This window comes from Perognathus longimembris, chromosome 4 (assembly GCF_023159225.1).
Source record: "Perognathus longimembris pacificus isolate PPM17 chromosome 4, ASM2315922v1, whole genome shotgun sequence".
Classification (NCBI taxonomy): Eukaryota; Metazoa; Chordata; class Mammalia; order Rodentia; family Heteromyidae; genus Perognathus; species Perognathus longimembris.
The window spans coordinates 65,757,649-65,782,130 of NC_063164.1; the positions used below are offsets into that span (position 1 = coordinate 65,757,649).

General features: G+C 35.2%; 1 pseudogene; it reads right to left on the reverse strand.

The window, feature by feature from the left end:
* Positions 1-19,592: 19,592 nt before the first annotated feature.
* Positions 19,593-23,999, reverse strand: LOC125350874 (annotated as a pseudogene).
* Positions 24,000-24,482: the final 483 nt, after the last annotated feature.

The window sequence follows — 24,482 nt, forward strand, 5'->3', positions numbered from 1 at the left end:
CGTGATATTTGGCTATTCAAGCTTGGCTTATCTTGGTAACATGATGATCTCCAGTTCTATCCATTATAAGTAATGTAATTTCACTTTTCTTTATAGATGATGAATATTCCATTCTCTCTCTATATAAAATATATTATTATAACCAACTAGTATTCTAATATATAATATTCTAATACAGAAAATTCACATATATAATATTCATATATGTGGAAAGAGAGAATCCCATATTTTCATTATCAGTTTATTTGTTCTGTTTTCTGTTCTCTGCTTCCACTGTATAAAAGAGCTGTCTGTAGCCTGTTTCTCTGAGATGAATTTCTCTCCAAGTGGATTAATTCTAAATCACTTTTTTAAGCCTGTCTTTAGATTCTAAATAAATTTCTTATGAAAACAGCATGTATGAATGTTTATTTTTAATTCTTGTTATTTTAAATTAATATAGTGATACTTGACCAAGCCTCAGGGGCTGGGAATATAGCCTAGTGGCAAGAGTGCTTGCCTCATACACATGAAGCCCTGGGTTCGATTCCTCAGCACCAAATATACAGAAAGCGGCCAGAAGTGGCACTGTGGCTCAAGTGGAAGAGTGCTAGCCTTGAGCAAAAATAAGCCAGGGACAGTGCTCAGGCCCTGAGTTTAAGGCCTGGCAAACACACACACACACACACACACACACACACACACACACACACACACACACACACACACAAAGACCAAGCCTCAAAAGATTCTCCTTTTCTATTTCATATACTCAAAAAAATCACACTATCCAATAAAACCGAAGGTACATACATATTTGTATTGTGGTTTGCATATTATCACTTTCAAGAAAAAAAGTTTTTATTCATTCCCTGTATTCCACTTTAAATACTATTTTGTTTATTGAGATCTTTTTTCTCATTTTTGTTCTTTTCAACCCTCCTCCATGCTTATTAAGCTAATGATGAATGAACATATCATACTTACTTGTCCATCTTAAAGACAAATTATTTTCTGAGGTGAGTGTAGTATTCAAAAATATTTTTCAATTTCTTCAATATAAATAAGAAATTAATCTAAAAGGTAAAACAATGCTGGAATTCTCTTTTCTCTTTCTGGATATACTGATAATTTTTGATTGCTAACTCATAACACTATTTCCCTAAGGAAAAATCTAAATACTAGAATAAGTCTTCCAACTTAGAGAAAGCAGTGATCTTTACTGTTGGAATAGTTACTTTCAGTAAGTGGTGCTGCAAAATCATCACTTTGTGCCTGAGAAACATCTCCAGCTGGTTATACCAGCTTTACCTATTGTGTTTCTCTGGTCTATTACTCAGCATTGCATATGGAGTTCGATTTTTCTCTCCAATTCTTTGATTTGTCCAATTTCCAAGACAAAATGATTTCCTCCTCAACTGAAATACCCTGGAATTCTTTTTTAGGCTGTCATCTTATACTGTTATTCTTCTAGGCCAATATAGTTCCCACCAGTCATATATTAATATATATCTTCACAGAACATGTGTTTCATGGATGTCAGAGAAAGAGCTATATTACAATAATATTTACAACATACTCTTCTGTTTGTGCCAGTGGTATTTTCAAAGCAAGAAAATTTGAAGCAAATAGCTTTTCAATAATTATGCGGCCATGGTGATAATTTAAGAACTCTTTAAAACATATTAAGGTTTTGTAAACTAAATCAGACTTCATGTTTGCCATCTTATTTAGTCATGGCTGAAAAATACTTCCTCACAACAATGATGGAGATAAAACATAAATGCAGCAAAAAATTATATATAGAAATTTCCAAAAAAATGTATTAGATCTTTAAGCTGAAAGAAAAGGCTAACTGCTGATGGTAATCTCATCAATACTTAGTTATTTTAGTTTATTTTCTGTTGAAGTCTTTTCTGTTTGCCTCACATTAGAAAGTAGTCTCTTATTTCTTGAAAATAACCTTTAGACCCAGTGCCATTCACAATGATTGTATATGAGCTATCAAGTTTATAGGTTTGCAAGGCTCAGGTTTATTAAAACACTAAATCACTACAGTTTATAGCAGAAGACTTGACCTTTCCAAAAGTTTCTTTGATCTCAGATGCTTTCTCAAACTAGCCCAAATTAAATAACAATGGCTCAGAATGATACTTTCCTCTTATATTTTCCTTCTGAACCATCAAATATTCAAAACTCAAATGATCACATTCAATATTCAGTTTTACTTCTAATATTGCCAGAAAACAATCTCATCTGATTTATATTCTTAGTTAAATTTACCTAACCCAAACACTAAGTATTGTCCCAAGACAAATGGAATATTTTATTTATTTCGGACTTAAGCCATGCAAGTGTCTCTGTAGTGAGATTGAGAAAATTTAGGAAACATGCCTTTAGAATCATTTTCCCCAAGCCTATATTCAGATAAACAAATCTTCCTGGTAGAAGAGTCAATAAAAGAGAACTTCTTTTTTTCCTCCTCATGTTTCTTTCTTCATAGGTGGGGTAGATTTGTGTCTAAGGAAACAAGAGGAAGTAGAAATAATGCCTGCACTTTATCCTGGCACATAGACTGTTGTGAAGCAACATTCTTTAGTCGCTGGAGGACAGTAAGTGAATGAAACAAGGACATTCAGTTTGCAATGGAATTATAGTGATGACATTGAGAGTAGTTTGGCATATATTTGGAAAGAAAAGAATTGGAAATTGATGGGCATAAGGGTCTGCTAATGGCAATCTTATGCTTAATCCATATGCTGATAAATGTAGTATACTTAGTGGACTACACTTGGGAACTTGTATATAAATCTCCAAAAACAAAACTAGTACTGTGAGTTACAGGTGTTTGACTTAGAACAAAAGAGACTATGAAGAGCTTGTTATAGACTAATTACAAACTTTCATAAAAATGCAAAATAAAGCCCCAGAAATTAGAGATCAATTCCATCACTGTCTGCTGAGAAGAGTAAATTTAAAGCTGTGTTAACTAAGTTTAAGACAAATGAAGGGTCTGAGGACTAGAAAGTTTTGTTTCCAAATACTGATTGTAATGTTGCTAGTGGTTGTGAGACATACCCTGCAATCTAAGGTTAATTAATAGGTTAAGATGGTGCAAAGACAATTTAAAAAGTTTAATCCAAGCATAACAATGTCCTGTGCATTTCACTTTTTCCAGAGAACCTATGGGGAATTTCAAGGCAACTGAAGTGGGGTTACCCATGAAGTCAACAATGATAATGACTTCCAGCTGTTCAATAATAGAATATGTGGAACACCCCCTTTTTCCCAGAATCCTCTGTAGGCCTCACTTTCTATGGAGTTTCTTGGAGTCAGATCACAGATGGGGTTCATTGCACAGATCCTGGGTCGGCTCTTGTTGCTTATTCCACCATTTGGGGGTCCTTATGTCAGCCCAGAACATCCTGCAGATGCCCTTACTCTTGCTGCTCTCTCACTCACTTCCTTAAGAGAGTATCACCTAGAATGTTTTCTTTCTTTTTGATAAAACCAGTTTAATTCTGTTCGTTTAATAAGTATGGTCTAGTTCTTCAACGTAGTCATTTAAAAAATTATTCATTTCTTTATTGTCAAAGTGATGTGCAGAGGGGTTAGAGTTTCATATGTAAGGCAGTGAGTACATTTATTATCCAACCTGTTACCTCCTCCCCCATTTTTCCCTGTCTTCTGCCCTCCCCATTTTTCTCCCCACCATGAGTTGTTCAATTGGTTTACAGTATATCATTTTGTAAGTATTGCTGTTGTGATGGTTTGTCTTTCTATCCTTTGTCTCCCTATTTTGATATTCCTCTTCCCTTTCCTAGTTTCAATACACATAACTACAATATACAGGTCACCAAAATCAGTTACAGTGACATCGGTAAAACCATGGCAAAGAAAGACAAAAGAGCATAATTTCACATGGTATGCTGAAAATAACTACAACAATGATAAAATGATAAACCACTTGTTTCCACAACTTGGAGTTCATTTCGCTTAGCATCATCTTATATGTTCATATGGACATAGCTATTGAGCTATTGTGATCCTATGCTAGGATTATCTCAGATGTGTATTAAATTCCCAATGAGGGAAACCATACAGTCTATGTTTCTTTGGGTCTGGCTCACTTCACTTAGCATGACTTTTTTCCAATTCCTTACTAATGGTACAATGTCATTCTTTATGATAGAGGCATAGAATTCATTGTGTATATGTACCACATTTTCTTGATCTACTCGTCTACTGAAGGGCGTCTGCATTGGTTTCATATTTTAGCAATGACAAATGGTGCTGTGACGAAAAATCCTCAAAAAACTAACTGCCCCCTCAACAAGTGGGCTAAAAATCTTAAAAAGAGACTTCTCTGAAGAGGAAATGAGAATACCCAAGAAACACATGAGGAAATGCTCAACATCACTGACCATAAAAGAAATGCAAATCAAAACAACAGTAAGATTCGAACTCACCCCAGTAAGAATTGCCATTATCAAGAAAACTAATAATAATAACAGATTTTGGAGAGGATGTGGCCAAAAGGGAACCCTATTTCACTGTTGGTGGGAGTGTACACTTTTTCATTCACTCTGGAATACAGTATAGAGTTTCCTCAAAAGGCTAAACATGAGCTCCTCTATGACCTAGCAGTCCCACTTTTGGACATCTGTCCAAAAGATTACAAGCAAGACCAAATCAAAATACTCATTTTTACACAACAATACTTTAAAATAATATTCCTGTAATTTTGAATTTTGTATCTGTGTTTTTAGGAGCTTAGCTTGGAATTCCAGTGTGGATGTTTCCTTTTCGTGATCTTTGCCACCTCTAGAGTTAATGGAAGTTTCCCCTGGATAGGTGAAAGGGAAAACCAAGGAAGTCTAAGAAGAACTATATGAGTACAATTGAAGATTGTATCTTTTTGTATGCAGAAATATCTAAAGCAAGGGATGCAATATGTATTAACAGCACAGCTAATCACAAAAGGACTGCCCATAATTCTTCACTATTAGAGATGGCAGGAAATAGTGATTTAGAGTGTACAAAGGAATCAAATTATAGTAGTGTATAATGCTGTGGATTGAAAATATAAAAGAATGAGGTTTGTGCTTGCTTTAATTTTTTTTGGGGGGGTAATGTTATTGTTTTGTTTTTCTATTGTTTCTAATACAGGAGGAGGTTTCAACAAGTGTGAGATAGCTGAGGTACCTATGTAAATGGTGAGTAACTGTGACTCTCCTGAGGGGAGATTATGCATACTCCAAATATCATGCTCTGCCCTTGAGCTCCTTTTGCTAAAGGGTAACACTTTTACCACTTGACCTACAGAGACACTTTTTCCTTTTATTGTGATTAACTGTAGATAGGAGTCTCCTGGACTTTTCTGACCTCTCTGGCATCAAACCACAGAACTCAGATCTCAGACTCAGCTAGGATTACAGGTGTGAGCCACCAATGCTGGGCTTACATTTTATTTATTAGTAACACCTAGGTCATGTCTTTGTACTAAGCACAGGTAACTCATGCCTTTAATCCATTTAATCCTAACTAAATCAGGGGGCTGAGATCTGAGGATTGAAACCAACCAGGATAGAAAATTCTCCAGGAGACTCCAGTTAACCACCCAGAAGTTTCAAGTGGACCTGTGGCAAAAATAAATAAATAAATAAATAAATAAATAAATAAATAAATAAATAAATAAAAAAGAAAATTAAAAATCAGTGAGTTGATAAGTAACTGCAAAATAAAAATTAAAAAGTTAAAATATTTGTTATGTGTTTCTTATTAAGCAATGTAGCTTTGAAAAATACAAAATTCTGCTTGATGGTTTTTATTTTCTTTTTGAATTTTGCATACATTGAATTTCTTTGAATTCTGACACAGGTACTTATATTTTAGGCATATTGACTGTGCTATAACACATCGATTTTGGTGAAGAAGCACCCGATAATTCTGTGTGGCAGATGCTGACAACTCCTACAACTGAAATTCTAAGGTAAGTTTGTCTATACTTCCAAATGTAAAGAACATTTTTTAATAATTTATTTATTAATTAAACAATGTTTTGACAAGGTGTTGTGCAAATGGGGTACAGTTACATAATAGGGCAGTGTGTACATTTCTTGTGATATCTTACACCCTTGTTTTTCTTTCCCTTCCCTATATCAGTAGACACATATACAATACACAGTGTACCAAAAACATATACAATAGCCCCCCACGTGGCCGACGCCAAAGGAAATTCACCTAGGACTTTAAATGTAATGTCAACAATAGAGTTTGCATATCCTTGTCTTATATAATCATACATACATAGCTTTTGAGCTATTGTGATCCACTCAGAGTTCTATTTTTGACCTTTATATGTTGAGTAGTTGTTTGGTTTTAGTTAAATAATGTAGAGTCACTGACCCAAACCTGTGGGAAATACCATTTAACAAGAAGTTTTTTGTTTCACAGACCTGGTCTCTTCTGTCTCCTCCTCCCCCCACCTTAACAGTCATATATCAAGGAGACCATGCCCCTTTGTTTTCTGTGTTCTAGACTTATCTCACTCAACATTATTTGTTCAAGTTCTGGCCATTTCCCTGCGAATAACAATATTTCGCCATTCCTAATCGCTATGTAGTATTCTATTGTGTATAGGTACCATATTTTTTGGATGCATACATCTGTGGAGGGGCATCTGGGTTGTTTCCATATTTTGGCTATTGTGAATTGTGCAGCAATAAACATGGAGGTGCAGATATCTTTTAGATATCCTGAGACTTGTTGTTCAGGATAGATACCTAGGAGTGCTATGGCTGGGTCATAGGGTAGGTCTATGTTGAACTTTTTGAGGAACTTCCATGCTGTTCTCCAAAGTGGTTGTACTAATTTGCACTCCCACCAACAATGGAGAAGGGTTCCTCTTTCCCCGCACCCCCTCCAGCATTCCTTGATGCCTGAGTTCAGAGTATAGGCCATCCTAACTGGAGTGAGGTGGTATCTCAGGGGTTTTTTTATTTGCATTTCCTTTACTTCCAGGGATGTTGAACATTTCCTCATATGTTTCTTTGCCATTTTTATCTCTCCTCTTGTGAAGTCTCTCTTTAGCTCCTTTGCCCATTTCCTAATTGGTTTATTGGGCTTGGAGGGGCTTAGTTTTTTGAGTTCTCTGTAGATGACAGATATTAGGCCTTTGTCTGTTGCTGGGCTGGTAAAGATCCTTTCCCATATGGTTGGCTGTCTTCCTAGTTTGGTGGCTATGTCCTTAAGCTGTGCAGAAAGTTTTTACTTTGTAGTAGTCCCATTTGTTGAGTCTCTCCCCTATTTATTGTGCCCCTGGGATTATATTCAGGAAGTTCCTACCTGTGCCTATAAGTTCTAGCACCTCTCCTACTCTGTCCTTCAGTAGTTTCAAGGATTCAGGTCTGATGTTGAGGTCCTTGATCCATTTTGAGTTGATCTTGGTGCATGGTGATAGGCTAGGGTCTACTTTCTGTTTTCTGCATATGGCTGCCCAGTTTTCCCACCACCAGTAGTTGAATAGGCTCTGTTTGATGGGGATTGCATTGAATTTGTATAACAATTTGGGCAATATGGCCATTTTCACTATATTGATTCTGCCTACCCATGAGCATGGGAGGTCTTTCCATCTCCTTGTATCTTCTTTGATTTCCCTTTATAGATTTTTTATACTTCTCATTAAATAGGTCCTTCACGTCTTTAGTTAGGTTGATCCCTAGGTAATTTATAATTTTTTTAGCTACTGTAACTGTTATTATTTCCATAATTTCCTTTTCTGCTTGTACATTGCTGTTGTACAGAAAAGCTGCTTACTTTTGTGGATTGATTTTGTATACTGCTACTTTGCCAAAATGGCTTATTAGGTGTAGGAGTTTGGTGACTGAGTTTTTTGGGTCCTTCAGATATAAGATCATGTCATCTGCGAATAGGGATAGCTTGATTTCTTCTTTGCCGATGTGGATCCCTTCGATGTCTTCCTTTTGCCTTATTGCTATGGCTAGGGATTATAGCACTAAGTTGAAAAGAAGTGGGGAGAGTGGGCATCCATGTCTTGTTCCTGAGTTTAGGGGGAATGATTTTAGTTTCTTCCCGTTTAATAGAAGATTAGCAATTGGTCTGTTGTATATGGCTTTTATTGTTTTAAGGAACATTCCATCTATTCGTGTTCTCTCCAGAGCTTTTAATAAGTATGGATGTTGTATGTTGTCAAAGGCTTTTTGGGCATTGACTGAGATAACAATGTGATTCTTGATTTTACTTCTGTTGATGTGGTGAATTACATTGATTGATTTATGGATGTTGAACCATCCTTGTGTCTATGGGATGAAGCCTACTTGATCATGATGTATAATTTTCTTGATCAGTTTCTGAATCCTGTTAGGTAATACTTTGCTGAGGAGTTTTGTATCTGTGTTCATTAGTGATATTGGTCTGTAATTCTCTTTCTTTTGGTTGGGTCTTTGCCTGGTTTGGGGATGACTATAATATTAGCTTCATAGAATGAGTTTGGGATTTCTCTCCCTGTTTCTATTTCACGGAAGAGTTTGAGGAGTATTGGTATTAGCTCCTCACTAAAGGTTTTATAGAATTCATTGGAATCCATCTGGGCCTGGGCTTTTCTTTGTTGGGAGGCTATTGATTACCCCCTGTATCTTGCTGTAAGTTATTGGTTTATTTAGTTGATATATTTCTTCAGTTTGGGCAGTTTATACTTCTCTAAGAATTGATCCATTTCTGTAAAATTATTGTTTTTTAATAAGTAGAGGTTCTGGAATTCGTTTCGTATGATTGTTTGAATATCGTGTGCATTTGTTGTAATTTTTCCGGTGGAGTCCCTGATCTTATGGATATGAGCCTCCACCTCTTTTTTTTTTTTTTTTTTTGGTAAGTCTTTCGAGGGGTCTGTCAATTTTATTTATTTTTCTCAAAGAAGCAGCTTTTAGTATTATTTATTTGTTGAATGGTCTTTCTATTTTCAATCAGATTTATTTCTTCTTTAATCTTTAATCTTTCCTTCTAGTCATTTTAGATTCGATCATTTCTTGTTTCTCCCAATGTTTTAGTTTCATCGTGAGGTTATTCACTTCCTCTGTTTCCATTCCTTTAATGTGAGTGCGGAGGGCAATGATCTTGCCCCGCAGTACTACCTTAGCTGTATCCTATAGGTTTCTTTGTGATGTATTTTCATTGTTGTTGTTATGAATTCGTTAATTTCATCCTTAATTTGGTCTGTGGCCCAAGTGTTAGATAACAGTGAGGGGTTTAGCCTCCAAGTGTATGTAGAGCCTCTGTGGTATCCTTTGTTATTGAGGGTTACCTTTATTCCACTGTGGTCAGATATAATACATGGGATGACGTCAATACTCTTGTATTTGCTGGGGTTCTTTGTGTGGGCTATGACATGGTCTATTTTGTATTATGATCCATGGGCTGCTGAAAAGAAGGTGTATTGGGTCTCTGTAGGGTGAAAGACTCTGTACAGATCTGTCAGATCCATGTGGGATATGATGTTACTTAGGTCCTCAGCTCCCTTGCTAATCCTCTGTGTGTTGGATATGTCTCTTGGAGAGAGTGCTGTATTAAAGTCTCCCACTATGATTGTGTTTGGGTCTATCTTGTTCTGTAGTTCTGTGAGAATTTGTTTGACATATGTAGGGCCTCCTTTGTTTGGTGAGTATAAATTTATCACCGTGATGTCTTGATTCTGGATTTTTCCTTGTATTAAAATGTAGTGTCCTTCTTTGTCTTTTTGAGTTGATTTTAATGAGATGTCCAGCTCGTCTCAGATCAGGATGGCTACTCCTGCCATTTTGGTAGATTCATTTGCTTGGAAGATCTTGCTCCATCCTTTCATTCAGAGCCTGTTTTTATCCTTTGCTGTAAGATGGGTCTCTTGAAGACAACAGATGGCAACTTTTTGCTTTTGGATCCACTTTTTCAGTCTGCTCCTCTTTATCGGAGATTTTATACCGTTTATATTCATAGAGATCAAGGATAAGAGTGTTTTTTCCCCTTCCATTTTCCTGTTAGGCTGTTTTTCCTCTCCTTTTTTTTTTTTTTTTTTTTTTCTTGTTTTTAATGAGTTGTTCTTTCTGTTGGGATCTGGCTATTTTAGTTTCTTTCTGTTTCTGTCTGTGTGTCCTGTACGATTTCTGTTGGGTGGAGTTCCCCTCATAGAATTCGCTGTAAGGCTGTTTTTTTTTTTTTTTTTTTTTTTTTTTTTCACATACTCCTTTAGTTCCTCTTTGCTTTGGAAAGATCTGGATTTTCCCTCATATATGAATTCTAGTTTTGCTGGATATCTAATTCTGGGTTGGCAATTATTGGCCTGTAGGACTTGGATTTTGTTCTTCCAGGCTCTTCATGCGTGGTAGGTTTGTGTGGAGAGGTCTGCTGTGATTCGGATCCTTTTCTCATTGTAGTATAGCTCTTTCTTTACTTTGGCTGCATTCAAAATTTGCTCTTTATTCTTGAGATCTGAAGTCTTGATTATTATGTGCCTGGGTGTAGATTTTCTAGGGTCTGGTCTGCCAGGCATACTATAGTCTTTGGTTACTTGGGTGAGGTCCCTCGAGAGATTGGGGGTTTTCTGCAATTACTCTATTGAAAATATGTTGTAGCCCTTTGCTCTGGTATTTGGCTCCTTCTTCTATTCCACTTATGTGCAGATTATATCTCTTGTCTCTTCCCACTAGGTCCTGGATTAGTCTGCCCTGGAGTTTAACCGCTTCTTAGAGTGTGGTAATTTTCTGGTCCTTATCGGCTGCATCGTCATCCAAAAGAGAGATTCGGGACTCGATATGATCATTTCTTTGTGATGTGGCTTTGAGTGTGGAGTTTATGGATTTCAGTGAGGTATTTATGGTTGCCAGATCAGCTTTCATCATGGAAATTTCTTCCTTTAAAGAGTTGTATTTTGAATCTATTTTTTCATTCATTTCGCTTCTCAGGATGTTAAGGTCTTTATAAGGGAGGATTGCACTGTATCCATTTTTTGCTTACATTTCTTTCTTGATTTCCTGTAGATTTTTTGAGACTTCCATTCTTAGCTCTTGTATCTGTTTGCTGAATTCAGTCCTGAGTCTTTAGATCATTTCTTCCATCTTATTCTCATTTGATTTTTTTTCCCCATATCCTGTTCAGTTGTACTACTTTTTGGAGCTGGTGAGTTGGCTTGACCTTTCACTAAATTTGTAATATTTCTTTGTGATTTGTGCATCTGGAGATCTGTAGGCGGCGCCCTTGGCTTGGCTTTGTGCTGGTTCCCGCTGGTCCATCAGTGGAGACTTGTTTGTGTCCTGGCTCTGGGTTTGAGTTTGGCTGTTGAATCTTACTGCCCATTGGGTGAGCGTGACTGTCTCGGTTGTTGCCGGGGTGGTCACCCTCACTGCACTTGGGGGTGGATAGGTTCTGTGTCTTTCTCTGCAGGACTATGTCCTGCTACTGTGTTGTGCTGTCCCTAGTGTGCCCCTGATGGGGGTTTGTGGGTCGCTGATTCAGCTTGGTGTGGAGACTTTTCTTTGATTCTTTCCCACTCGGTACCATGGTCAGAGGAGCTAACCTCTTAGATTCAGAATTGCCACTGAGAGGCAGCTCTCCCACCTATGTGGATTGCTCTGGTCCTGGAATGTGTGTGTCCTGCGCTGCTGTGGGCTTTTCGGAGCTGGGGTGCTGGGGTGTGGCGATCGGTCATTTGGTGGTGGCGGTTCCAGCTCTCTCCTTCCGGCTCTCCCTGTCTGCGCCGCCTGGTTCCCCTGCTGTTTATGTCTGGTCCCAGCAGTTTGGTTCCGCACCTCTGGTCCTGTGCTGCCAGCTGTCTTGGTGGGTCTGCGCTCTGTCTTCGGTCCGTGGAGCTCCTGCTATCTGGACTCTGTACTCTTGGCATGACTTTTTAGCTGTTGCTTCTCTAGTTGCTGACAGTCTGTGGTCTGCTTTGCCGGAGCCGGGTCCCCATTCCCAGCCTGGCCCTGTTCGGGCCAGGATTGGTGGGGTGTGGGGGGTGTACCCCAAAGATTTTCTGGCTCAATGCAGGTAATAGGCTCTTCTTTTTTTGTTCTTTTTAATTTCCTGTGTTTCTCTGTTGCTTCTGGTTGTTGAGTTTGCTGGATTCTTGATGGAGTGTTGGGTGCTAGAGTTCCCAGCTCACTATTCAGTTGGAGCAAGTTGGGGTGCCTCCCTATTGTGACAGCGCCATCTTCCTCCCTCCTGTAAAGAACATTTTTAACATTAATCTGACAGCACCTTTGATATATATATATATATATATATATATATATATATATATATATATATTACATAAAATGTGATATTCTTTTGTCCAAATTGCTATATGTGGGCATTTGTTTCAATTCATACTTAGATATGAAATCCAATTGTAACCTAGCACAATTAATACCAAAAGTTCACCAGAGCATGAAAAAACACAAAAATTACTATCATTATAAAATGTCTTAAATACAAGGAGTCAATAATATATTTAAATGGATTGTCTGAAACAAAGATATGAAAAGAAAATTAGAGGACTTGGCTAGAGCAATAATGAATAATGCATTAGGGTTTGTGGGTTTTATGTAGATATCATGCTGTAAATAGCTTTTCACTATTTAATCATTTTTCAATCAATGATTGTATTATGGATAATTTCTGCTTTAGTTTTGAATCTCCTACAAATTCCTTCTCACATTGTTGATATCATTAAAACATAGCTAGAGTTTTCACATATCATTCAGATTAAATGTTGAAATTTACTTGTAAATTCATTCAATTCTGTCTCTATACCCTGATCATAACCATTTGCATTTAAATAACTAATGTACTAGAAAAATATTTTATCCCAAAATTTAGTTACCTCACTATACAAGTGTCAGGGATTTTTTTTTTTTAGTCCCAAACCTTTTATTGAACACTTTTCTCCAACTCCCTTTTGTATATAATAGAAAAATGTCTCCCTTTATTCATGATGAATTTGCAGCACCTTGTGTCTAGAATTGGGGACCATGACCGCTGGGAAATTCAAATAAGTGAATAGTAGAAGGCAATTTGAATTTTACATTGCACATGGCAGTGTGTTGACTGACCCCGGAAAATGCAAACAGAGAGAATAACCATAATTATTGGCCACATCAGTTTATTCTTTTAAAATCATTTGTTATATGCCTTGTATTATATTTGATATAGATTTGACAGCATATAAATACTGTGTGTCAGAATAATTATACTTATCTGTCTAAGATATTAATGTGGAGCATTAATCTTATAAAATAATTTTTTGGCAGCAAAATAACATCTTTGTTCTACTTTAGAATCCTTAACAACTGTATTTCATCTTTTGATACATTTAATCAAAATGGTTTTTATTTTATGAAATATTTAATAAGTTCAATATAATTTATAAACATTATAACATAAGATTGCATTAAGAAGTTCCTTTGAAATAATGAATTTTTATGATAAAATTGAGGCTGAAATGTAAAAATAAAATGAATTACTTAACTTTAATGATTGATATGAAATAAAAATTCAATCAACTTTAAAATATCAAATAAATTCATTAAATTTGGATACATTTCTTGAGACACTAATAAGCTTCTTAAAATTATATCTACCTTCTTTATTATTATTATAGTATACAAGTTAATTTCACTTCTAGTCAAATATTTTTTTAAATTCTCTCCAACCAATTTGTTATGATAAAATATTTTGTAAATCAAAATGCTGGGTTAACCCAGGAAATAAAGAGACTGGCATCTTATTATGACCATAGGTAGTGATAAAGGGAAAAAGAAGCCTCATTTTAAAGGTCAGATTTCAAGTTGGTAAAATGGAAGTGAATTCATAGTATGACTTTATAATATACCCATGATTCAAACACAGTTTATGCTGAAAAATACAAAATTAAACAGTCAGACTGGATAATTGCTATTAGGATGCTATAAATTGTACAGGCTATCAAAAGTGGGAGTGATTTTCTGAAAAACTGAATGTAATATTAAATTTGAATACATTTCTTGAGACATTAATAGACTTCTTAAAACTATTCCTTACTTAAAAACTATTGTAATTATATATAAGTTAATAGAAAGAAACTGTTTTTGGTAAACTTCCTGTTATTACCCTCTTGATTTGAATAGATGTCCACATTTTTTGAGTCTTAGTGTGTTTACCTAGTATTTCATAGTTGGCCTTGATCTTTTTAGATTTCCAGTTCTCAAATCAATCTAATTTTAGTATTAAGAATTTAATAAATTAAAATGATTCACATTAAAATTAGAAGAATATAAAGTCATCACAGACAAGAAAATCCCTAAAACACCCATTTCCAATAAACTACAAAACAAAAAGAAAAGAAAAAGGTAGAAATGGATCTGTGACTCAAGTAGTATAGCTCTAGACTTGAGCAATAGAAACTCAGGGACAGTGCCCAGGCCCTGAGTTCAAACCCCAGGACAGGTGCCCCCTTATAAAATGTAGTTTAATGTACAGTAAAGAATTTTAAAAATTAAAAACTTTTATAATCATTCGAAATCTGTTTTAATTAAAATACAAAATGTTAGAAAACAGTGGAAAAAGCAATAATTTTTTAAAAGCTCAAAAGGAATAACAAAAATAATAACATAAAGTACATACTAAAATGTGTAAGAATCTCTATGTGGGACTGCTTGATTTTGTTAGAAATAATTTTAGAGGGAAACATGAACTTGCATTATTGCCTCAAAAGGCTGGAAAGAAATTGAAAAGGCATGGAAATTGTTACTCAAGTTTTAGCTTCAAAAGAGATGCAGAATAGAAGTATTTCACACATATATTGGATAATTATCATTCTATTTAAACTGTTTAACTAAATAATTTTTTTTTTTTTTTTTTTTTTTTTTTTGCCAGTCCTGGGCCTTGGACTCAGGGCCTGAGCGCTGTCCCTGGCTTCCTTTTTGCTCAAGGCTAGCACTCTGCCACTTGAGCCACAGCACCACTTCTGGCCATTTTCTGTATATGTGGTGCTGGGGAATCAAACCCAGGGCCTCATGTATACGAGGCAAGCTCTCTCGCCACTAGGTCATATCCCCAGCCCTAAATAATTTCTTAACTCAATATAAGATGTAGGCTAAAGAGCCAGATATTATTCAGATGCTTAATGCTACTGTTTATTTTTTCTGTAATTAAGTAACTAAGAAAACTCATATTATCGCTGTGTCAGGCTCTCTGTTATTTTTCTGTCTCTCCTTCTAGAGTTTCTACCTTCAGAATCCTGAGATTATAGTCATGTGTCACCATCCTTGGTTTGTATTCTGCTACTCCTTTGAAGCTACATTGTGGTCATGATACGATCTGTTATAAGTTGATCTAGTTATTTGAAAATTTCAGTGATTATTTTCTTCAGAGTTTCCTAAATTTCCTTGCACAATCACCTAGACCTTTCCGTTTTCTTTTATATGAAACATGAAAGCTATAAAGTTTGAGGTCTGATACTGTAAAATATTATGATGCTAAAAATATTGTTGTAGAACAATATTTGATGCTAGAGGACACTATTTAGAGCACATATCTCAAAAAATCAAGCCATAATAAAATGTTGAAGAATATATTGTTCCTTGTAAAAATAAGAAATATACTATACCAATTTCAAAAAATATCTTTAAAGACATAACCAAATCATAAGGTTTCTTGAGTTACTTCCCTCCCCTGCCTCGCCTACCACTATGGGTCAGAGAGTTTGATCTCAGGCCCTGGGCCTCTGTCCCTGAACTTTTTCACTAGATGCTAGCTATACTATCATTTTGAGCCATAGTGACACTTCTAGTTTTCTGGTGGTTAATTGTAGATAATAGTGTCACAGATTTTTCTGCCAGAGCCAGCTTCAAAGTGCAATCCTCAGATCTCAGCCTTCTGAGTAGCTAGGATTACAGGCATGAGCCATTAGCACCTGGCCTGAACTATGTTTTCTATAAAACATGGAATATATAATACAGCTTCATTAAACTGGATCTGACATTAAAAGTTTATGAGCAATTGGGATTTTGAAGATGATACTCCGAGAAAGAAAGATATTCAAGGCAATATACAGAGTGATGTAAAAAGGCAGTTAGAATTTATATTAAGAAAGTAATGAGAATTTCTTTTAAAATGTTAATGCTGGTAGCATAAAATGCTCTGAAAATTTGTTGTTTTTTTTTTGTGAATTCAGAGTGTGCTCATTTGGCTTCATACAAAAGCATATTTGCATATTACAAATCTACACTTGGGGAATGCTACTTTTTTTAGTTATACTATGAAAACAGAGCAAAGTATATTTAGTACATATCTTACTTTCAATTTTATAACATTTATATAATTACTTAAATCTTTTTAAAATGTAATTTAATTGTCACTGAGATATACAGAGGGGTTACAGTTACATATGTAAGATAGTGAGTATATTTCTCATCACACTTGCTAGTCCTTCCCTCATTTTTCTCCCACCTTCTCCCCATCCCTAGTGATTCCATGTTGTACAGTTCTTTTCCAACATGTTGTCTTGTGAGTACTGCTATTGCATTGGTTTTCCCTTTTTCCTCACCATTTTGTTGTTCTCCTTCCCCTCCCTATCCCAGATAAATGTATATACAATACCCAGGGTACCAAAATTAAATACAGTGACAACAGGGGATAAACCATAGGAGGAGGGGGAAACAAAAGAAAAAAAAATAACTTCACATAGTACATTAAAAAAGAAGCAACAAAGAAAAACCTTTTGTTTCCATATCTTGGAGTACATTTTGGTTAGCATCATATTCTATGATTATATGTACATAGCTTTTGAGCTATTGTGGCCTTAATAGTACAAACCATTATAATAGTATTAAATCACTTAAAATAGTAATTTGTTCTCAGTGAAAACTAAAAAATATTTAATATTTATGAATGAAAATAAAAACTCAGAGAATAGTGAAAGTGTTAAAGCCATTAATGAGGTAAGTAAAAATAGATCATGATTTTGGATGTTAAATAATCATCTTCAGCCTGACTTGCACTCAATCCAACATTGTATGTCATTCCACTCTTAGGAAATCTCTAGTTCTTAAATCTATTTGCAAGGGATTCAAGATTTATGTCTTGCTCATTAGTCTGTGTATTAAGATTCTGTTTCTATAATGGATTTAAAGAGAAAAATACTTTAAAACATTCTTCCGATAGTTTTCTTTCTAATAATGAGTTTAATTGGGAGATATATACTGAACATGATAGTTGGGAATGATTATTTACTTCATGATTCATACTTAATTTTCATTGTTGTCATGTGAAATTAAAATATTTATTGCATACAGTTATGGGATAGGTTATAATTATATATTTCTTCAAGATCTTGAAAGTACCAGAGCCAGCCATTCCAATTTGCTTTATAAAAATTAATGGAATATTCTGTAAAACATAAACATTTGCAAATTGCAACTACAGGTCTCTGCTTCTGATTCAGATTTATTTACTTCAAGTAAAAGAAGGCTCTAAATTCAAATTCTGGAAATGTCAAATTTATTTTAATATTGTAAATAATGCTTGGTATTGCAAAATAAATCAACTTTCTTTTTATACAACTATACAACTCATTCATGACGTATTTTTAATGTTAAATTGGTATAGGATGCATTTTATGTATAGACTGAAATAGAAATCTGGATTAATTTAATTTTATTTATTGCTAATTGTCTTACATATTGACAATCCATTTTGCAGATATTAAAGTTACAGTTTTTATCATCTGTGGACTCTACAGCTTAAAATGCTAAAAAAGGAATGAAAAGGACTATCTATGAAATCATAAATCTTAAAAATAATCTAAAACAATATTGCCCAGGGGAATCCAGCCCAAGTATCTTAGAAAGGAAACACAATCAAGGAACGCCAAAAATAATTAATAGACAAGAAAAAAGGTAAGAAACAAATCCAAACTGTATCTTCCATGAGCCAAAAATATGCACTATAGAGTAGATAGCTAGCTGCCAGCCACCTGTGTGATAAAGTTCACATTTTATATAAAGCAGCATATATCCTTTGTCTTAACATGGATATTGTCTTGACATGGATATTGATGGAACGTATAGCCAAAATAATTTCTAAGTAATGGAATAAAAGTTCAAAACACAAAATATTATTCCTAGAAACCTGAGTGTTTACATCTAGATACTGATAACCTGATATTTTCCCACAAAACTCATATTGAAAATAGGAATGGGATAACACTGAAACTAATGATGCACAAATAAATGAAATTAAAATAAAACTACAAAACAAGCAAATAGCTTTATATATTTTTGAGTTTTAAATGGTTGATGGGGAAGGCATACACTGCATGTTAGCCAATTCATAATTGTTGATGTGAAAACTGTTCATGGTATACTACTTCATTCAAATAATTGAAAACAAACTCTATAAGGTGAAATATTCTTATTCTTGATTCTTGAATTTCTTTCCTGAAAATGTACTTGACTAGTGAGATGTATTTGATCAGTAACACATTTTCAAGTTGGGTGTATGCTGTTTGTACCTTGATGCCTTCTTAGTGTAATAGTAACACCAGATAGTAAAATCTTCAACCCCACAGCACTCATTTCCCTGTGGACTCTGTTGCAGATGTTTCTTCTGCTTCTGTGTGCAGAGGGGAAAACAAAAGTTAGAGGGCTAAGTGATTTTTCCAGTCAGCAGGACATCTGTTATTGTTCTCATTCCCTGGAGTTTACTCAAGAAATGCAGTGACATGTCGATTTGGTAATGCAAATTTCCTTTGTGGTTTGCTTTTTCTGTCTTTCTTATCAAGGTTAAGATTTTTCATATAACATAATGTATCCATACTCTGAATATTTTTACTTCGAACAGGTTTTCTCTTTCCTTTGGACTTCAGATTAGTGTTAATTTTCACAACCCACAGCTTGCAGCCCATGTCATTCAGCTGGCTCCTCTAAATTTTACACAAGGCAATTAGTTTGTTGCCATTTTCCCTTCTTTTGAAGAGAGCAAGGCGGTAATGATCTTGCATGAATCTCCTTTAATTCAGTGATAGGTTTTAATCATATCTTTTTTTAAAGTAAAAAAGTACTAGTACAAGTTTTTTTATGAGATTAAGATATATGAGTTTATTTTAGTGTATTTATTCTAAATTTGCAATTCCCATATAAGAGACATATGTGCTATAGTAAAAAAATTTAAATATGTTGATTTTTGAGAATGTAGGAGTATTTAAAATGTTTCTTTTAATGTCTTCCCTTTGTTAATCTTTGTTTAAAATATATACTCAATACGTTTAACTGTTCTAATTCATACTCTTGATTTTTTTTTTTTTTTTTTTTTTTAGTGAAAGGAAATACTATTTATTGGGGAGGGGGGGGAGGGCATGAGAAAAAGCTCCTAAAGGAAACATACCACCAGGTGGTGGGAGGAAAGATAAAACTTGAGATTTCTCTGAAAAACAAACCCAAAAGTCGATTTAAAGCATCCTGTACATAATTTCTACTTTGAAAGCACTGTTAAAAATTCCTGATCAGTGTGCAACAAAAGAGATTTGAAATTTGGTGACACAGTAGCACATATGTCTTAATGGCTTTCATTTAAGTAACAGCCTTATCAAGTATTATTTTTCTTTCTAATTTAAATCATGGATTGGCTAGCTTAAGTCATAATAGCATGAAGGTAAAAAGAGACTTCAACTCAGGTGTGAGCAGCATGGGAGATGCAGTGCCTGCTTCGCTGAAGGCCTAAGGTGGTGTGCCTCCCCCCATCAGATCCTGCAGAAGTGTACACATAAAACAGCTGTGCGTTTTGTTAAAGAATTTACAGAGATGGTAAATCAAATGTCAAATATAAAACTATGCTTTTAAAAACAGTAAGCCTCAAATTTTTACTATGTTGTAAGAATAGCTTAAAATTATTTTTGAAATGAGATATTAAATGTATTTAAATCTGGACTTTTCTATACTCAATTATTCTTCTTTAAAAAATAAAAAAGAATTTAAAAACATCAAGAGCTGGAACCAGGACAGAAATAATCAGAAATGCCTCCAGTCAAAGAACATGAGAACCTCAGTCTTGCTTTCTATTTTTCAAAGCTTGAAGTCTCTCTAGTAGTGGAGGATGAGAATAATGCCATCTTGAAAATAACCAGTCAGAAACTGGGAATCCCACATTTTCTTTGTTTAGTTTGATCAAAGCAGAATATGTCTTAGGCCTTCCCCAGTTTCTTGGCGAAAGCATCAGCTTGAAACTCAAACCTTCAGCTCAGGTCTGTTAGGCAGAAAGAAAGAACCTCATTGTAAGGTGAAAAGATAAACTTAAAGATAACCAACAGTCCAGTTAGAGTGGGTTGGTTATCATAAAAACCAAGTGCAGCCAAAAGCTCCTTCAGACCAATTAATACAGCAAACAAGAAAAAGCACAGGAAAGAATTCATCTGGCTAATAATGATATTTTTTAATCTTGTGTTCCAGCTTCCAGTGCCCCAATTCATGGCCCAGTACAGCAAGTACCTCTTCATTTTCACATCCCTGTTTCTTATTCTGAATTTTGACTTCAGCTTTCACTTCTTCATTATCTGTGAGAGAATGATTCTCTAACCTGTGGTGGACTCAGCCTCACCACTACCTTTCTGAAGCCTTATTAGCAAACTAATAGGCCAGTGGGAGCACACCTCCATTAAGGAATTTTCTGTGTTTGATGGCTGAAAGAAACCATTAGATAATGAGATGCTCCTCCCCCATAAGAGATTTCCTTGGAAGATTTATTTACAAAGTTACATGGGGAGGGGTTTTACTGTGTGTGGGGAGTTTTATGGCTAAGATAGATAACTCAGCGCAAACAAGTAGTTAGGGGATAAATGTAGCCTTGCCTTGACCAGTCTAATCCTATAATGTATTGACAGATGTAGCCATGCTTAGATAAGTCTTATGATGTATATCTTTCTGTTTGAACTTTACTCTTGAAGTTGTAAACTGATATCTTATGACCTTATTCCTAAAACAGTATATAAGTCTAGGCCCTCCTAAAATAAAGTGTGCATTGGTTCATTCGCCTTTGCATCCCCTGTGTCCTGATTTTTGTCGTTTCAGTTCCCGGGTCCAGCCCCCTCTAGAGGGGCACCCCGACAATTGTCCCGTTCTCCATCATTGTGAGCTTCCATACCAGACTTCTCCTGGATATCCTTGTTTAGCACTGAGTGCTCCTCTAGTAGAGTGTCAAACAAAACTATTCGCTTATTCTTGAAGAAGCCATAAAGCATTGCTGTGGGAAGAGAGCTTAGATCTTGATGACTGAAGCCATGTTTTTCTTCTATTACAAAAGTATTATAGAGACTCCATGGCAATCCACTCAATGAACTGAAAAGAGTAGCCAATAGCAGAAACACCACAGACTGAGTGATCTCATATTCTGGTTCAAAGCCAGAATAACCACAGAACTGTCCAGAAACTCTCCAGAGGTAAGGGATTCCTCCAAAGAGAAGAATAAATGTGTCTTGGACCTCTGAATAGAGTTCTGACCAGAAGCTGAAAGTACTTTTATCCAGTTGATACAGTCGAGATTTCTCAAATGTTTCAGAATCTGTTCTAACTCTGGCGGTACATGAATTGTTGTTTTATATATTCTTCTCTGCCGCTGCTCTAGGAAGGTCTTCCACAGGTCTCCAGGAAAAAAGCAGCACAGCCCCATCAGATCCTGCAGAAGTGTACACATAAAACAGCTGTGCATTTTGTTAAAGAATTTACAGAGATGGTAAATCAAATGTCAAATATAAAACTATGCTTTTAAAAACAGTAAGCCTCAAATTTTTACAATGTCATAAGAATAGCTTAAAATTATTTTTGAAATGAGATATTAAATGTATTGAAATCTGGACTTTTCTATACTCAATCATTCTTCTTTAAAACAATATTTTGTTGTGAAACAATTATTTGCAAGTGAGATAGCTGACGTGCTAAGTTATGGAAATAATGATAACATTGATGTAGTGATCGCTGCATTATCATTTTTTTTAATTTGTAAAGAAAGCCATATAAAAACCAGAGATGACTTATCTCTTTGGGAAAACCATGGATTTACCAATGATTTCTCTTTAATCCTTTTCTGCAAAGATCTAACTCTATCTCTGACATGGCTACTGTGTCTTTTATCTTGCTTTCCAGATACCTAAGAAATTCTTCAAACAATCTACAGATAATTCCTTGCACTGTGAGACATTTTCCCACTAATTTCAATATACTATTAAAATATAAAATTCCTTAGGGAATTAGAATTAGCTCAATAAATAACAATTAATCTAATAAAATAGCATATTGAATAAATCAGAAGCATAGCTGTGATATGACATTGACTTTCAGTAGCAACAGGATGTAAAAACAAACGTCCCTTGTTTAAAATGACAAGTAAGTTAATAATTCATATCACATGCAAGGTATGCAGTGATGTCTATTTAAGGGGTAGAAATTTTCACAGACAAACAACTATTCATTACCATGGTAAAAAGCACTTGTTCACCAACATACATAATATGAGTGGAAGAGCCACATGTATAAATAAAAGAGGGAATTTTAAGCAAATGTTAAATATCATATAGAATTGGATATTGATAAGAGAAGCAGGCAGTTGAACCTTGGAAGTAGCAATTAGAAAGAAAGTACTTCATTTTGAATAAAGACTTCTGGGAAACTCCCAAACCTGAGTCAAAAATACCTTTGTCTACATGTTGCTACAGCAGCCAGATATTAGAGGATCATTTTTAGTTATTCATGGCTCAGTGCTAAGAGTGGGAGGTAAGCCCACATGGCCAGTGATAACCTATACTCTATGAAGGCATTTAGAAGGATGCTTTGTTAGAGTTTTGTCATTTCAAATGTACCAGTTATAATTATAGAGGAGATGCCACTGTTCTAAGGCATTGTGATCTTTATATGACAGAGAAAAGCCCAAAATTAAAATTAAATTATACCTACTTAAAGGAAAAGGATGGAACCCTGTTATTTTTTACATTCTGCATCTGTAATTTAGAATGCCAGTTCAGCTAAGAAAGCCTAGGACTGAGTTTCTTATTCTGTTATGTGGGTGTACTGGTATGGCTAGGTTCTACTCAGTTTATCACCACCATCCATGCCTGCCTGCAATTTTTTTGCTTAACTTCTACTAAAGTATTCAGAAATTATTACAACTGCTCTTATTAAGTGAGGACAGAAAACTCATGTGTGGTCATAAAAAGCTTGTAGAAATTCTACACTTCCATAGGAAACATTGGCCCCAACTGGCTCGAGAGCAATTTCAGTGTTTCCATTAGAACAATGGTACACTGCATGAAATAATCTTCAAAACCAGTGGGTAAAGCACATAATTTACAATAATTGTAGTTTTACTAAGGAAATAGAAATGGATATTTCTTTATTTCATATTATTACAAACATCAGTTATTGTACTTTAGGATCTTTCTCACTTGTGACTCCTCCTCCTTCTGAAATCAATCTCAGCAAGCTTTATTGTCCTTGTCTCATCCAAGTATGCAACTATTTTGACCATATTCATCCGCCCTATTTGTTTTGGTTTTTTTTTTTGTCTTCCATTAGGACTTATATGGAGAGGCTCAGTTTTATGTTTCTGTCATTCATTTATGTAAAGTGTACCTAAAATTTTCAAAGTGGTTTGATTATGGTATTTCACACATGCATTATTGTACTTTAAAGAGATTGAATCCCTAAAGTTGCATTCTAATTCACTACCCCAATCTCTCCCTTCTTCAACAAATTTCAGTGAGTTCCAGTTTTCTATCTTCTTTATACTAGCTAGCACCCCTTGCAATTTGCAGTCCCTTGTGGCCTAACTGCTCGGCCCTAGCAGATGTGGCTTGTGCTGATCAACACTCCCTGTGCTCCCACTGGTTCTTACCCACTGATTCCTGAGCTATCACTGTCACTGTCAAGGCCAATGGAGGAAAAGTTGGGGCTGATTGTTTCTAGTGTGCTTCCACATCTGTGCAAATCCCAGCTGTTCCTGCTTCTTCCACTTCCTGCTCCTGACATAATCCAGCTCCATATGTCTCAGAGATAAGCATAAATCCCTTATTCTATTATACCCAGTGTTATTTTTCATCTCAGATAGAATGTCTCACAGAATGGATGAAGATGCAATTATCAACATATTTAACTATGGAAGAGAACACCTTCTCCATCCATCAATATTCACTCTTATCTTTCAACTAAAGGACATTTCTTAAAATAAATACAAGCAAAATTAACTGAAGTACCCACTATGAACATTACATGGGGAAGTAGTTGTGTGTGGATATGTGTTCTTTTCTCAAAAGAATATACAGTTATGTGATACAGTAATTTTATTTCTAGCTATTTACCCAAAAGAAATAAAAACAAATGTTTGCAGACAGACATCTTCATGAATGTTCATGGAAATTGTGCTCACAGTAGCCAAAAATATTTGAAACAACATAAATATTCCTTGATAAGGGAAAGGATTCTTATGAAATTTCTGTACTATACAGTGGATAT